This window comes from Ixodes scapularis, unplaced genomic scaffold (assembly GCF_016920785.2).
Source record: "Ixodes scapularis isolate PalLabHiFi unplaced genomic scaffold, ASM1692078v2 ptg000378l_1__unscaffolded, whole genome shotgun sequence".
In the NCBI taxonomy this organism is placed as follows: domain Eukaryota; kingdom Metazoa; phylum Arthropoda; class Arachnida; order Ixodida; family Ixodidae; genus Ixodes; species Ixodes scapularis.
The window spans coordinates 546584-562029 of NW_024609976.1; positions in this window are offsets into that span (position 1 = coordinate 546584).

A 15446-nucleotide genomic window follows, 5' to 3' on the forward strand; every position below is an offset into this window, starting at 1 on the left:
TGGTGTGCGTAACGTGTCTACGTGTGTTAGAGATTCACGAATAAAAGAAACGCAATTCTGGCGTAAGGAAATAGAAATATTTTTTTGTAAAACATGAATTGGGCGGTACCTAGCGCCACCTAGCCTAGCTACTTGCGATTACTCTGCTTGACCCTGCCATCTAGTGGCAAGCGATTTAACATCCTTTTACGCTACGCGGCTACGCCATAATTTCGTGTTACCGTGCTGAGGTAAGCCAAAAGGTTGCTTCGGATTTGCTTTTTTTTTGAGAGCGGCTTTTGGTTTTGCGGGCGAATGATTTTCACTCCTCCGGGATGTGCGGTTGACGCAACGGTTGACAAAGGAATTGTGGCTCGAGGAATAGCAAACGTAGGACATAAAGTGCGCGAACTGGGTGCCGGTTGTCTCCGTTGAACATCGCGGTGCTTACGATGAGAAGACTGAGTGACTGCATGCTTTCGAAACGTAAGTTTCTTTACCTGCAGGGGTAAAGAAACTTCGGAAATAAATACAGCTCGCGAAAAGCTCGTGTTACTTTTTTATTTGCTGCTTCTCTCGCTTCGTACAATAGACTTAGTGTTCTCGTTAAGCCTTATCGAGCTCGATTTGCTCGATTCGTGGCCGCCATAATGAGAGGCAGTCGACGGAGGAACTTTTGCTCCCCTGCTTTAGGGACGAACGTTTCCCCCTTCCTGAAGGAACATATGTGTCAAGAGTGTTCCTCCCTTTAGGGAGGACTATACTGACCCTTTTTTTAAGAGTGTAGGGTTGTTGCAGGTATAGTAACGGAGGTGTTCCCAGTTCGTGATGCGAGCAGTGTTGCGACGTAATTTCTGTTTAACAGTGGTGGTGAGCCTCATGGTGGATAGGGCGATGACCACTGCCTAAGTCTTCGTCAGATGCCGACCATACAGGGACAAGTTGCCCGTGATGGAATGATACGTCAAGATTGGTATAGTGTTGAACAGTGCTATCGGTGCGGGTTGATTGTGTAGTGTCGTTGAGAAGGGACATAGAGGTTTGTAGATTTGCTTGTTCGAGCAGACGTCAATTGTAGTGAGTGTTGGAGAAACCCCAATAGATATTTGGGCTGTTGAGTTTTGCGAAGAGAAGAATGTCTTGATCCGTGTTGTCTGCTACGAGTATGGTAAACGAGGGCGTTGGATTTGTAATCTTGCTGCCCGGTCGCAAAAACGCATTCAAGATGGTGATGGAATTGGTGCAGTTTTGTGGTTGAAGAGTCGCTATGAGATGCTCTTGGTAGGTAGTGTTGATATTTGTTGTGTTTCGTGTGGCGTTGGATCGATACATAGGTTGTAACAAGGGTGGAGGTTTAAGTGTTTTGCTTGCGGTCAGTTTGTGGGGTGCTGGTTGGGTTTAGGAGGTGTACTGTGGGAGGTTGTGGGTGTCTTGCGTGTCCTGTGGTAGGATGGCATCAGGTTTGCGGTCGAGCGTGTTCAGGTAATCTGTGAGACTGGCTCCTTTGCGCTGTAGGCTCCGACAGTTCCACTGGAGCATGTGCATGAATTTCATAGGCACCATTTTCGCCATCGGCTGAGGAGTTGTCGTTCCGTTGTTTTGCCGGGGGATATTGCTTTCATCGTTATAGGGGTCGTGTGTGTTGCGTTTTGAGGTCTAAGATGCCCCGTTCAAGAGCCGTAAGGCGCTTTATTACGTCCTGTAAAAAGATCATAATTTGGTTGAGGTCGACGGGGGCCTGGAATTGGTGGATAGAAAAGGGGGAGTTGTGATGTTTATTCGTCGGTCATCTGGGGTTGACCGGTTAGCGACGCCTGCCTTTATGACGTGAACTGTGTTGGCGGCAGTTGGGGCGCGCTTGAGGGCCAGAGGTGCCTGTTTGGAAGTGTCAGAGGCAGTTATGGGATGTGATGTGGGTTTGGTTTGGTATTGGGAGTGGGGGAGAGGAGGGTGGGGGGGGGGGGGGGGGAGGCGGAGTACCTTTCTTGCCTTGTTGTTACGGCTGAGACTTCGGGCTTTACGCGGTTGCTGGGTTAAGCCTGGTAAGGTGGATGGTCGGTGGTGAGTTTCGCGTCTGCTGTTGCTATTGGGCGTCCCGAGTGAAGGTGGTGTTGGGTTGAAGAGTGAGGAAAGTAAGATTTCCCCATCGTTGGTTATCAGTGGTGGAGCAGGGTTGCGCTGTTTGCAGTGAGCTTCAGAGCAGTGCTGGACTCTCCTTATGCTGGTCGTGAATGTGGCCTGCGGGTTGGCCTGCTTCTTGGTCTGACAGTTTGGGTCTTTTGAGGAGTGGTCCTTTCTATGTTTCATGCAGTAGGGGACGCAGTTGTGAGGGCTGTCCGATGTGATGTTTCCTTAGTAGCAGATGTCGCACTCGGTGAGCTTAGCTTGCCCCTCTTGGGTCACACTTCTGTGCAGTGACCGAGTTGGCGACCGGTTTAACAGTGCTGGGATCTGGTTTGGGGGGGGGGGGGGGTAGCAGCTCAATTCAAGGCGGCGTTAGTAAATTGTGAAAGGCACGTCTTGCAAGGTGATGAGTGACGTCTCGGTTTTTCCTATCGTTTGAGAGGTGATGACAGGAACTTTGGACTGGATGTGGTCGATTAGCTGATCGGAGGTGTTGAGAGTGTCGGCATCATAGAGGATGACCTTACAGGAGTTTGTGGAAGCCGAGGTGTTGCTGGTCATGATGAATCTGGTGTTCTGAATTTGAGTGTGGGTGGGCTTGTGAAGCTGCCGCTTTAAAAACCCTTAAACTTATGAGGTATTTTGTATTGTCCTCATCTGAAAGCTTTTCTGACTCAGTGGCAGTTGTAATAGACGCATATTATTGTTACCGCGAAACACAAGTGTGGTTAAGCCCAAAATTCAGTTGAAGGTAATTCAAACAATCAGGCTGAAAACTTTAGGTATTTTTTGTACTCACTCAGGGGGGGTCCTCCGCACCACCTCATTGGTTGTTGCGTTGAAGTTGCATACTTCGCTTCCAAAAAGATCAGCGATATCAGAACCCTCGGCGCTAGCATTGTAGCATCTGGTAACATGTGAGAAATGGATATCTCCGTCAACCGACGCTCATGCCATTAAGTGTTCGTGCTTCCGGAAAGGCGTGCAGCTGCGAAAACACGTAGCTGCACGGCTTTCCGGTATGAGGCTGAATCTACTGGGGGCCATGTGCCACGGGTGTGGAACTTAAGTGATCCCCGGTGAGTTATTACAAACTCGGTACTTCATATTTTCGCACCTTTACATTTTCGCGTTTTTACAAAAGAGGGAACACAGATTTGAAAGCTGCCAAATCTGCTCATATCTTGGCATCGCGACAGAAATTATATATAGACTGCAGAAGCCCCTACGCTTCATGTTTGACAGGTTTCTTCAATGTAATAATGGCGTATCCTAAAAAAATAAATCTTTGGTACCTTGTGGTGTCCTGCTTATAAACTAATGCCACAGTTAATGTGATGTACACACTGTTGAATACTCTGCTGCGTATAGACCACATATTTCTACACACCACACAAAATCACACTTGGCAGAGACGTCCTCCACAGCTGTTCAAAATTTATACGCTTAGGAAAACGCATTCAAAAGTTTCCTAGATCTCTTTCACTGTCTCGCAGCTCTCCCCACAAACCAGCACGAGATCCTCAATTATGCAGATAAGGAAAGCGGCACACAAGCACAGTAGAGTCTTCGATGCGGAGGGCTTAGTTGGGGGAAAAAGACGGTCGAATAAAGCTCCCTATACAGGGTGTGCAGGCCACGTCTGTCCACCATGAGAAGAGGACATATATACTTCCGTTTCTCATGTGTTTACCTCGTTTTTGAGTGGGCGCGCGACTAAGCCCGGTTTATTGGAGATCAATTTCATGAGAGCTACGTTCTAGAAATGACAGTGTTTCGTTCTTTTAAGTGACCGATCCATACCGGCACGATCAAATGCCACAAATGAAGTTATTTAGACTATCTAGAAGCGAGAGACGCAACAAATGCCGACCAGACTAGATGATATAGGGACGACGGCTTTGACAGATTGTGCTAGCCTGCTTCGATGTGATACCGACAGAAGCCGCAACAGACAGTGATTTCCATACGCACCCCCGAGGAGTGTACACCCCCCCCCTTTGTTTTTTTTAAAGAAACCCCATTAATTCGCAGCGACTCCTCTATTTTCAGTGCCGCTCCCCCCCCCCCCCCCCCCCCCTTAAATTTGAAACACACCCCTTCCTTGAATTTAATTTCTGGGGAAGCCCCTGGCACCAGACAAGCTCGAAAACACGGCGCACCTACGGGCCCACCTCCGTACAACGCTGGGCAATCACGGCACGTATAATTGCAGTCTCACGGTGATTTGGGAAAGAAACTTTAAATACTAAAGCTTCCAAGTCAAAACACTCAACGTGCATTACAGAGGCAGGCGTCGCGCCAAAGGAAGCGTAATAAAAAGAAGAAAAAAAAAACTTTCGGAACATTGCTTGCTAAAATTTATTAACTCCTCGGTCAGCCCTGCAGGGAAGCTGGGAGCGTATCTTCGGCACTTGCGGGAGGTAAGTGCCAACCACCAATGCCTTACGATTTATGAAGTAATTCAACGATTCTCAATTTTCTGGGTTTCTAGTCGTTCACAGATTTATGAGCAAGGGTAGTGGATCAGATACTCAAAAGATGCGCCTACGATACCTTCGGCAGACTGCATTTAAACATAAAAAAATAGGCGCTCTTCATTCTTGCCAAATTGATCAGGAAGGCATGTCGATCCCGGAAAAGTAAATTTCAAGAATTTCACTTACCACTAGTGGGCTAGATTTTTATTAACGTGCTCGCCACTTCCTGCGTCTCCTCAAAAACAAAAACAAAAATAATAACCAATTTTAAATAGGATACTCCCAAAAGTAATAGAAATTACAGGAGGACACTCCATACGGCTTACGTATACGACGTCCTGGAGATCACCGCCAAGTACGGCGCCTAGCACGACCTCCAACACGACGTCGTGAAAGATGCCAAGGACGGCGCTTAGGACGTTGTTGTGGATGAAGTGCTGGAGGACGGCGTCAAGAACGACGTATAGGACGACCTTCAGGACGACCCCAAGGACAACGTCTAGAAAGACCTTAAGGACAACATCTAGGACGACGTAGAGAACGACGCCTAGAGGACGACCTCTGGAAAGTCGTCTAGGACGACGTTGAGAATTATTTCTAGAGAAGAACACTTAAGGAAGCTGTGACGAATTCGCGTAGGCGGCCAGGTTTGCCTGCGAAAGCCACCGTAGATGGAGACGCAGCGTCCGATGTCGAGGCCGTACATGTAGACGCGGTCGCCTCGCAGTCCATCGCACGACGCACACAACGAGCATTAATGAAGTCCGAAGCGCACCTTTAGTACATGGCTCTCCGGCCGTGACGTCACGTTCCTACACTTGAGCGTGAGCGTGAGCATAGGCAGCGCGCGCTTGATGACGTATATTTATGGCCATTGTTCGGAAACAATCACCCCGCTTTTTCTCGTGATGGGACCAAAAAAGTCGTCCTAGAGGTCAAGGGCGGCCTCTAGGACGACCTCAAGGACGACGCCAAGGGCAGCATCGTACCTGAGCATACGATAGAGCGCCGTGTGGCGCTCAATCGTATTTTATGGCCATATACGCCGCTTTTGAGCTCAATGGGACAAGTGTCACAAGTGCGGCTGTCATGTAAGACAAACACAAGGCGCACTCGCATCTGTAGTTCATCTGAAATGACTCGTACTATATGTAAATCTCATCGGCCACTCTAGTCATCATGGCATTGGAGCGCAGGACTTTTGATAAAATCAAACCCTTTGTTTGAAAGGGCGATTGATGCCTCACTCACACAATTTTTACCCTTCACCCGAATTTCGATTGCCTCATACTGTTTTCTGCTTGTTTCGTCTTTATATGTAGGAAAACTCTTAACATCATGCATCACAGGTAAACACGAGCATCTACGAGAGTGAAGAGCGAGAGGGTCACAAAGGCTAGCTCGCGTAGAAACTGCGTGCTCACGCGCACGGTTATTGATAAATCTTCATACCTAGCCAGTATACAACCCCCCTCCCATTTTCTTGAAGGACAGAAGAACCTGATACAAAAAGCCTGTTCCTCCCAGAACTTCCACAATTATTTGTGTTTTCTTAGCTCCACACACCCTATATTATGCGTCATATTGGAGGACGCTAGGTCACGCGATTGAGTGTTTAAAGAAAACGCCAAAGACAAGACACCTGCTCGATTGTTTTTCGTTATATGGTAAGGTGTTCAAACGATTGAGCGTGGCTCGAACAGTTATTTACTATCTAATGTAATTATAGGATCGATAATATATTCATCGGATTACAAATGGGTTTCGTTTAATTTTCCGGAAAACAAAAAAAAACCCAAGCATTTTCCGCTCAACGTAGTGCAGAAATGCTACGCGATTGAGCGGAGCACCCCGACCCAGTGGTTTATACTATCGGAACAACAGCGAGCAGTTTTTAATTTATTACTGTCAAAGCAAACGCTGACCTGCAGTCTCTAACTTTCGAGTTAAAGGTAGCGTCACTAATAAAAGCTAGCGGGGAAAAAATCATAATTTTGATGGAGATGAATATAATGACCTTACTAATGTTTTCAATCGGCCAAATTTAAACATATTTTTATTTAAGAATTTCTCAAGGCAGAGATTTTTGCGAGCAATCTCTTTAATAACTATTGTCTGGAGTATTAGACATTTCTATTAAAAATAATTTCTTCAAACAATATTTAAAAGCAAAATATCTTTGAGAGCGAAAAACAAAATTAGTCCTTCAATGTGGCAAATAAAACCGCAAGTTTAGTTTTCTGCAACAGCGTGTGTAGTTGCGCTAGTTTCTTGGTCACGTTTAAAATGTATTAAAACAGCGTACTCCTCCATCAACAATTTTGCGCTTTTTATTCCTTCTACATTTTTCTTTGTTTAAAAAAAAGGGATTACTAGGAAGATGTGATTGCTTTTCTTTTCTCTCGCGCTCAACATATGAAAGCAAATGATTGAACATAGAAATTTCTTCAATAACACCGAAAGTTGTCTGGAAGTGATCCGCGTAACTTACCTAACCTCAACCTTTATGCCGGAGAAACGTTTCTCAGATGGCCCATTGCAGTCAATAAAATTCCGGTCTTAGCAGATAAGAAGGACTAAAATCCACTCGCGAAGAAAGAAACTTGGACACAATAAGCCACGCCCGGCGTTCCTCAAGTTTCATTGGTTATATCGAGCGCAAGTACCGTCTGCTTTTTGCGCCTGGTTAGCGGTCACTTCGAAACGCCAATTTCTGAATGACTTCGCTTGGAAGAATATGAGGTAGACATCAACGTTAGCTGCGTTGAAGTCTACTTAATACCTTTCCGATCGGAGCCACAGCTCTGCATTGTCGTGTCACTGAAACCCCTGCCTATGAAGCAGACGAACTTGCGGCCCGCATAGCCTGGCCATTTGGATGGCTAGTGCGCTTGGTGTACGAGGAAGGCACGGTATCTATACCATTTAAGAAAATGTCTACCTTAAAAAATAGTAAATTCGCAAAAGCGGGCGCCACGGAATTGCAAACCCGAAATATGGTGCAGATTTGATTGGCTTCCTAGATTTTTTGGGGAAAAAACTACGCCGGGATGGTTTTCAAGAATACAGTGATATTCGCTTGTTATCTATAGTGTTAACTCTTTAACCGCCACTACGGTCAAATTTAACGCTGAGTATGTACACGACTACACACCCGAAAATGCCAGGGAATTTAAAAAAACGAAAAAACGTAACACTTGCCCTGTGCGACTTGCGAAAGTAGGCAATTGCAGGGCGCTAACTGCACAAATAGTTTCGTGAAAATCTCATTTGTTATCGATGTATAACCGTCCACAGTTTTCGGGCCGCCATTTAAACAAAGTTAATTTCACAGAGGGTGGAGATCCCGTTTCTGTAGGTATTCAACGCCACCTGAAGTTTCAAAATTACCCTTAGATAAACACAAACTTGTGTTGCGCATACTCGTGAGCATCAAACATTGCGCATGAGCTCTTGGTGCAACCTTTTAAGAAGAGGTCTTTTAGTTTTATTTCTTTAGAATATCCAACCTATAATTGAGCACACATCTTTTAAACCCAGACTCAAAATATTGCATTCTCTTTTAATTAGGAGCATCGGGAATATTTTTGAACCAACCACTAGTTTGAGCTTGAGAGCGATGACTTTCACTCTTTCTTAAAGGGAAGCTGAAAAGCTTTACAAAAAATTAGTTAATGGTCGATTATGACGTGTTTTTGCCGGCTGAGTCCAAATATCGCAACCGTTTCACCCGAAATAAACCCTAAACGCAAAAAAAAAAACGAAGAAATCAGAAGCAATCGCCGCAGCGGCACGCCATTGGCTAGTCACGCCTGACGCGCCACTACGTCATGAAACTTGACCATCTCGATTCTCGCTTGCTACGTCACTTGCAGAAGTAGCCGGGCGCCGAGTCTTCTGCTCTTGTAAGTCAGGGTTCGGCTTCTGATTTTTCAAATTATTTCGTTGGATCCGAAAGAGGAATGTGTCCAGACGACCGTCGACGTGACAAGGTACGTGTTCCAGCCGTTGTGAAAGTACAAAAATGACCCCCCACAGTAATAAAGGCAGACACGAGGAACTATATGCGCGGACGTGACATGGCCGGCTTCATACCTTCAGGAACGTACTGACTGCTACTTATTGTAACGTAAACCGTTTACAATAAACGGAGTGCCATTAGAGAGTTTTAGTAATACGTATAGGGGCAAACGCAAACCTTCTACGTTAGCGTTAACGTTGCGTCGACGGAACGTTACGGAGCGCGTCGAATACGCACTTTTAGTACAGCGGAAGAAGAACGCATACATAAAGACTTGTAGCGCCATCTAGATGTGCTCCTGTAAACTGCTTCAAAGAATCCAAGGCGGGTATTCGGTCAAGCCAATCCAAAGCCCCGATTCTCCTCGCTTTGTTACGGAAGTGTATGTTTCCGTGTGCCTGTTGTGTACGTGTTTTGTCTTTTTTTTTTTCTTACCGACCGCACGGTGAACACCTTTTTGGGTTCGACGGCGTCGCCAACGTTCTCGGCTATCGGCACCCATCTTTGTGGGTGCTCGAAAGGGTTCGTCGCGCTGACTTCTTTGAGGAGGTTTATGTCATCTTCAATTGTAAAGCGAACCCGTATAATGCGTGTAGCACTTCCGCTGGTTTGTCTCACCGCCGCCATTTTTCAAACTGGATTAGTCTCGCGCTCTCCCGTGCGCAACGAGAGCAACGAGATGGCACGCAGGGGACCGCTACGTACGTTCGCAAAAATCGATAGCGAGCGTACGTACGCAAGGCTCGCCGCAGTACGTACGTATGGCGCATGCCCAGTGTTGAGGACGCAACGTTAACGTTAACGTATGGGGTCTGCGTTTGCTCCTATACGTATTACTAAAACTCTCTATTCACGGGACGCGTGAAGCCGGATTAGCATGAGCCTCCCCAAAACGGTCGTCAGAGGACAAGAATTCTGCACACATCGGCCTTCGTGTTTGCCAGCTGCTGGACACGTGAGCATGCTTGCTGCATTGTTCATAACGGCTGAAGTGGTTTGAAGGGATAGTATAATCGGCTTCGGGCGACGGGAGAACGTCCCCTGAGATGTGACGGGTGATGAGACAGGGCCGCCATTCTGCCACCGCCATCTCCTTGCGCAATATGCAAATAACTGCGCAGGAGGTTCATCCTTGTGATAGCGGTACCCTCTGCTGTGTTTAGTTAGCTTGCCACCAACTATTACGCCATTCTAGATTTAGAAAAAATGGAGATGTTTGCCCGGCAGCCCTTAATTTGATGTCAAGCTTTCTGGGCCTATACATTCGCAAACTCTTATACCAAGATTTGTTGACTGCATCACACCACCACCAAGTATTATCATCACCCGATCGCATGTTCGCGGCACAAAGAACCATTCCATGGCCCGAACTTTATACGAAAAACACTGCGTAACTTGTAAAAAAAGCACTCGATTCAGAACAGAAGGTTACATGCATTGCATTTCCAAAAAGTTCTCCTGAAGAGAAAGTGGACCTATGAAAAAAAAAATTTAACAAAAATTATGTTTACGCTTAAAAAAGGGACCTCAAATAATATCAGTAACTATAAAAAAACGTGTATGCTAAAACAAGTTGCATTGCGAAAGTCGCATTACGATTGCACCACCACTTACTAGAGCAAGCCCTTCTCTCCCAAGCGACCGGAGAGCCGAGTAAATTAAAAGCAAAAGAAAAAATCTTGGGCTATCCAATATTGTCTTCTTTAGTTTCCCAGATTTCCCGGACTGGGAGTCGGTCCACAAAATATGGCAACTTCAACAATATAATAAATCAACACTAAAACACTAATATAAGGCGGTTAACACAAGAGAGACAGTGGAAACCCTCTATTTGGCTTCATGATCGCGGCTTTTCTACTACACTGCACAATTCTAATAACGTAAAAGTTTTTTGTCGAGAACAGTCGACCTAAAATTCCTGCCTAGTTACGTTTTCTATTTGCTTATGACTTTTTATGCGCTGAATTGCCTTCTTACCTTCAAAGATGGTCGGCAGAGCGTCGGGTTCAGGCGAGCCTTCTTCAGACCCAAAAGCATACGTACATAGTTTTCATATGCGCAGTCCGAAACACGTTTCGAACAAAAAACGGTATACTTCTTCAAACCCACCCACCAATTTAAAATCTCGGTGTCGGAGAGGAAAATACGGTAAGCGGGAAGAAAAACTGCGACAAGCGCTGTTCGTGAAAGCTGGCGGCTACACATGAGTACGGCATCTTGCATCAACACGAGTCAGTTGGTTCGGTGCCACGAGAATTCTCCAAACACGTGAACAAAAAAGAGGACAATCAACGCGCCAATCGATTGAGTCAATAGCATGACCGGTCAGCGGATTAAAGCAAGCGCTATGCAGCGGCAGAAATATAACAGCTCGAAGTCAGTAGAGCAGCCTACGAGGGAAGCGCGGCCGGCCGCGGAGGGGTCCCCCAGCCGGACCTTTTGTGACGCCGGCTGACGGGCTTTCTCCTCTCTCCCCTTTCCCTCTCCTCCGGAGAGGCGTGGCTTCGGCGCTACTTTGAAGGCGTTTTTCCGGTTAATCCGCGCAGAAAATTACCAAACGAATACGATATTCTTGATGGCTGAGGTCTCATTTACTAGGCTCAGGCGTTTTTTCTTATGCTTAAGCCTCTTCAGCTTCCCTTTTAATGCGGATGGAGCAGAGCCCCAGCGAAATGCCCTACTTGGCCCGAGATCGGCAATCCAAGAGAGCTGACATGGGTTTAATTTTGTTATTAACCAACGCATTAATTGGTATTAAGGCTAATTTTTAGGACATTTATTTGCTTCCTTACATATTTGGCAAAGCGTCACAATGATCCAAAGATTGAGTACACATGCATGTTGAGAAACCCAGACTCAAGAGATTGCACTCTCTTCTGAATTAAGTCCTTCGGGAATATTTTTGAGTCTACCAGTATATATCACCCGAACAACCAGCATCGAAGTTTTATTCTGGCATCTTCTCGGAAACTCTGGCCCAAAGAAACAAGGTGACAAGTAAGCAATCAGAGCAACCAGGTATTTTACACCACCTTTTGCAGTTGTTTGGCGATTTTGGGCCAAAATACACTGTCTATGGCAAATAATATCATATCTTTACTTTACCGTGGTTTCTAAGGACATTCGGGGCGAGGTAATAAGACAATTTTGGCACCAAAACTGTGGTTCTTGCAACAGGTATTTTGAAATTCAAACTGGGCGACTGCCGGAATGAAGAAACTTGAAAAGGAGTGTATTTATTTTGCTTTAATGGGTGATCGAAGGTCGAGTGGTTTAGCGCACACCAGCACGGAGCACGTAAAGCGAAAGCTCGCGCTGCAGACTCCAGGGATCCTGGGTTGGATCCACAGCCCTGCCCGTTTTGATCTGGATGTGCATCGTACCGGCGTGCGGTCGTGTATCACTACTGCGTGGTGCACGTTAAAGACACCAGGCTAGCTGTTGTGCTGCACTGGCGAAATTCCTCATCTACATCTGAGAGACAAGTCGCCCACTGATTCAGACTAAGTTGTAAGCTGCATAAACATACACACAACCCATTTTGTATTATTTCGCTTTCTGTATAAAACATTTTCCGTCACCACAACAAGACATATGTCATTCGCGGTAAGAAACTCATATTCGACTTAACTTTGGGTCACTCCGAAATGTTACGAGCACATATCCTTCCCCGGCTTCGTGCTCGGATGGAGATTCATGAGAGTGCAGTTACGTTGTGACCTCTAATTACCGTTCTAACAAATATAGGACGCATTAATGACCTGGGGTGGCGGCTGAGAGACGTTTCTCTGTCTATTTTAATCGTTACTAGATTGAGAAAGGAAGAGGTGTCTGAGCCGACTTTCTACAATGCGCGAATAATAAAACTTGGAAAAAATGCCCGTATGTACGCTTTCACACAAGAACAACAAATCACCTCCTTCTTCAGAGGCAGAAAACGGAATGATTAGGCAAAATATATTTTGTCTTAAAATCTAGTTTTTCTTTTATTATCCTGGTCATGGTCATAAAGCGGGTGACGTAGTACACATAAGTTGTATTACGGCCACAGAAGCAACGCTTACGTGCCTGATCATTCCCGTAGCTTTCACCGCATTTTAAAGTGATTGGCGCTAGGAGCGTCGTGCACATTTTTAATGAACCTCAATGCACGAGTATCTGATTGGTTAAGTTTTTTCAGAAACAGTGTGAAAACACTAAAACATTGATGCCGCAACCAAGCTAGTGTATATTTAGCTTTTAAGTAACGACTTCGCACTGTGGAAACCATGGAAACTTTTTTTTCTGGCTGGCTTATTTGCGTAACTGCAACCGTATATTACAGCGATTGTCATTGAAGAGCGGTTGATATAGTCATTTAGATGAAGTACGGAGATATCTCTCTGGTTAGACAATACAAATAAACATTCTGAAAATTATAAAACAATGATGGCGCAACCGATGCGGTGTAAGTTTACCATTTTATTAAAACGCCTGACACTGGGAGAAAAACGTGAATAACTGAAGAGGACGAAACACTTCCACTTAGATTTTTCGCATTCTTCAGCCATAATCACCAGCTTTCAGAATGGGGTAAGAATGAAGACACTCCGTTTAAGAGAATAAGCTTCAAAAAACGCGGTTGCATAGTTTCGTTCATGCAGCTGTAATTTCAATAAAGAGCTTAATTTTTTTTTTTTTTATTCTTGACGTAAAATTTTTAAGTTTCGTTTTCAATACCTGAAAGTATTCTTTCGTTTAGAATGCAGTCAAAAATATACTTTCAAACATACGTTCGCATAAGAGCTGAACGTTGCTTCTTTTCCGAAACCATGAACCTAAATTTACTATTCTCATTATTGATTCATATTATCCTCTACCATTTGAGGGTGCTTTTTTTAAATAATGAAATATAAGTCATATGATACCATATAAATAATTCTCTTGAGTGGTGTGTCGATGACGTGTATTAAATTACAACGGACAAACCAAAAAAATGCTTACCAGCCGATTAAAAAAGGGCTTAGTTTAGTTTGAATTGCAACATGAAGGATAATTACGAGGCAGGGGGACCAGAAGCTAACACTTCCGTCGGCTTCGAAAATATCCAAGGTAACCTGAGGTTCCCCCTTCACCCTTGAAGCTTCACTAAAATTTTTAGCACCGGCACTAATCCATGTATCACAGTGTTTTCGGTCAAAATTTAGTTTTGACCGAAAGCGGGTGCCGAGTGGCCGGGCACCGGCGCTTTATGAATTCAATGTCACCTATGTTTAGAGCGGGATGGGGAAGGAGGTTTTCTCGGCACATCGTAAGGTGAATCGGAGTATGTGAATCGAACTGTGCCGATAGGGTCTGGAGCTATTTGTGCACGTGCGTGTGTATGTGTTTCTTTGTTTCATTTCTTTTCTTGCAGCTAAGAAATATTCCTTAAGGAAGGAGAAAGCGAACATAAAATCAAAAAGTCGACGGCTGTCGGCGCGTCGTTTCCGGAGTGTTGAAATCTGGAGGCGACAAGAGGCGAAGCCGCGACGAGCGGGACACTGCGGCGTCGGTCGACTGGACGAAGAACGTTTTTGTGTGCGTGCATTTCCTAGAAAGAGCAAGTAGCCTGTTGTCTTTCTTATAATCTTTTTTCTTTAATCGCCCTTCGGCAGGCTCTGTCTGTTTTTCTCCTCTTGATCTCAGTCGTTCGACCAAGTCGTTCGGGCGTGCGCTGGGGCTATATTTGGCCGTTTCAATATGGGTGAGCTCTATATGTGCATGTACGGTGGGAACAACGTCGCCATACTCTGACAGGCAAAACTCCTATCTGAACAATTGAGGACTAATTTCATTTTATTAGTAGCTCGCGAGTACGGTGCGTGCTATCGTCACGGTGTCACATTGCGTGCTGTCTGATTGACTTTACATTTGAGTACTATACTTTGGTAAAGTTTCCCAAGCGCCTGTATAACCACGCCCTTTTCATAGAACTGTGTTAGCGTTAAAAATACAAGATCACATAACAAAATTAATCAGATATTTGCTTTGCTCACCTTGTCTCCGCAGCTCGACTTCTGATGACCTAATTCATTTTAATGAAGCTGACACCATGTCAAGCTAACCTTCTTTTTTAACAACTGGCAGCTGTGGACTTTCTTTGCAAGAACTGCTTTGTACTGCTTCTCACTCGGTGAAATCTATAACCGAACCACTATTTTAAAAGCGTCCCTGAACCAGAACAGAACCTTAACAAAATGCGAAGCCACCCGAACGCGAACAAAACCCGAGCCGAATCAGAATAATGACCGGTTGGACTCCATGCTTTTAACCCAGCACATCTTCTAGTGTTTGAATTGAACATAAATGAAAACAAATGGAATGAATGCATGGGAAACGTAAACGTTTAGGTTTTAAGGAAGGTTGTCCTTTGTGCCTGCGACGTACACCAATTATACTTTGTCAGTATTTTTTGTTCTTGCCGCAGTGTATGGAGATCTGTTGCAGCTTTTCGCGACGTCACTTCTAACAGCGCATTAGCCGTGCTGCAGCAAAGTATTCAAAGCAGAGAGCAAGTTGTTGTTGAGTGTTGCTATACACGGGAAGAGGTGACGCCTGCACGTGATGTTAGCCTCCTTGGCAGGGTCAAGACTGACACAGGCGGGGGAAGACGGTGAGAAAGGAAGAGAAGAGGAGATTGGGTTGGTTTGGTCACCAATTTCTGGATGAGTACGGTCGAATCAGGAGGCTATATTTTTTTTAGGAAGAAGGGACACTTCAGAACAGTCTTCTGGTATGGAGATCACAAAGTAGTCGATGACAGTTGAGATGGGAAATCGTGGCTAGTCTAAGTGGCAGGCCGGAGGGCTAGAGGCGCGTTG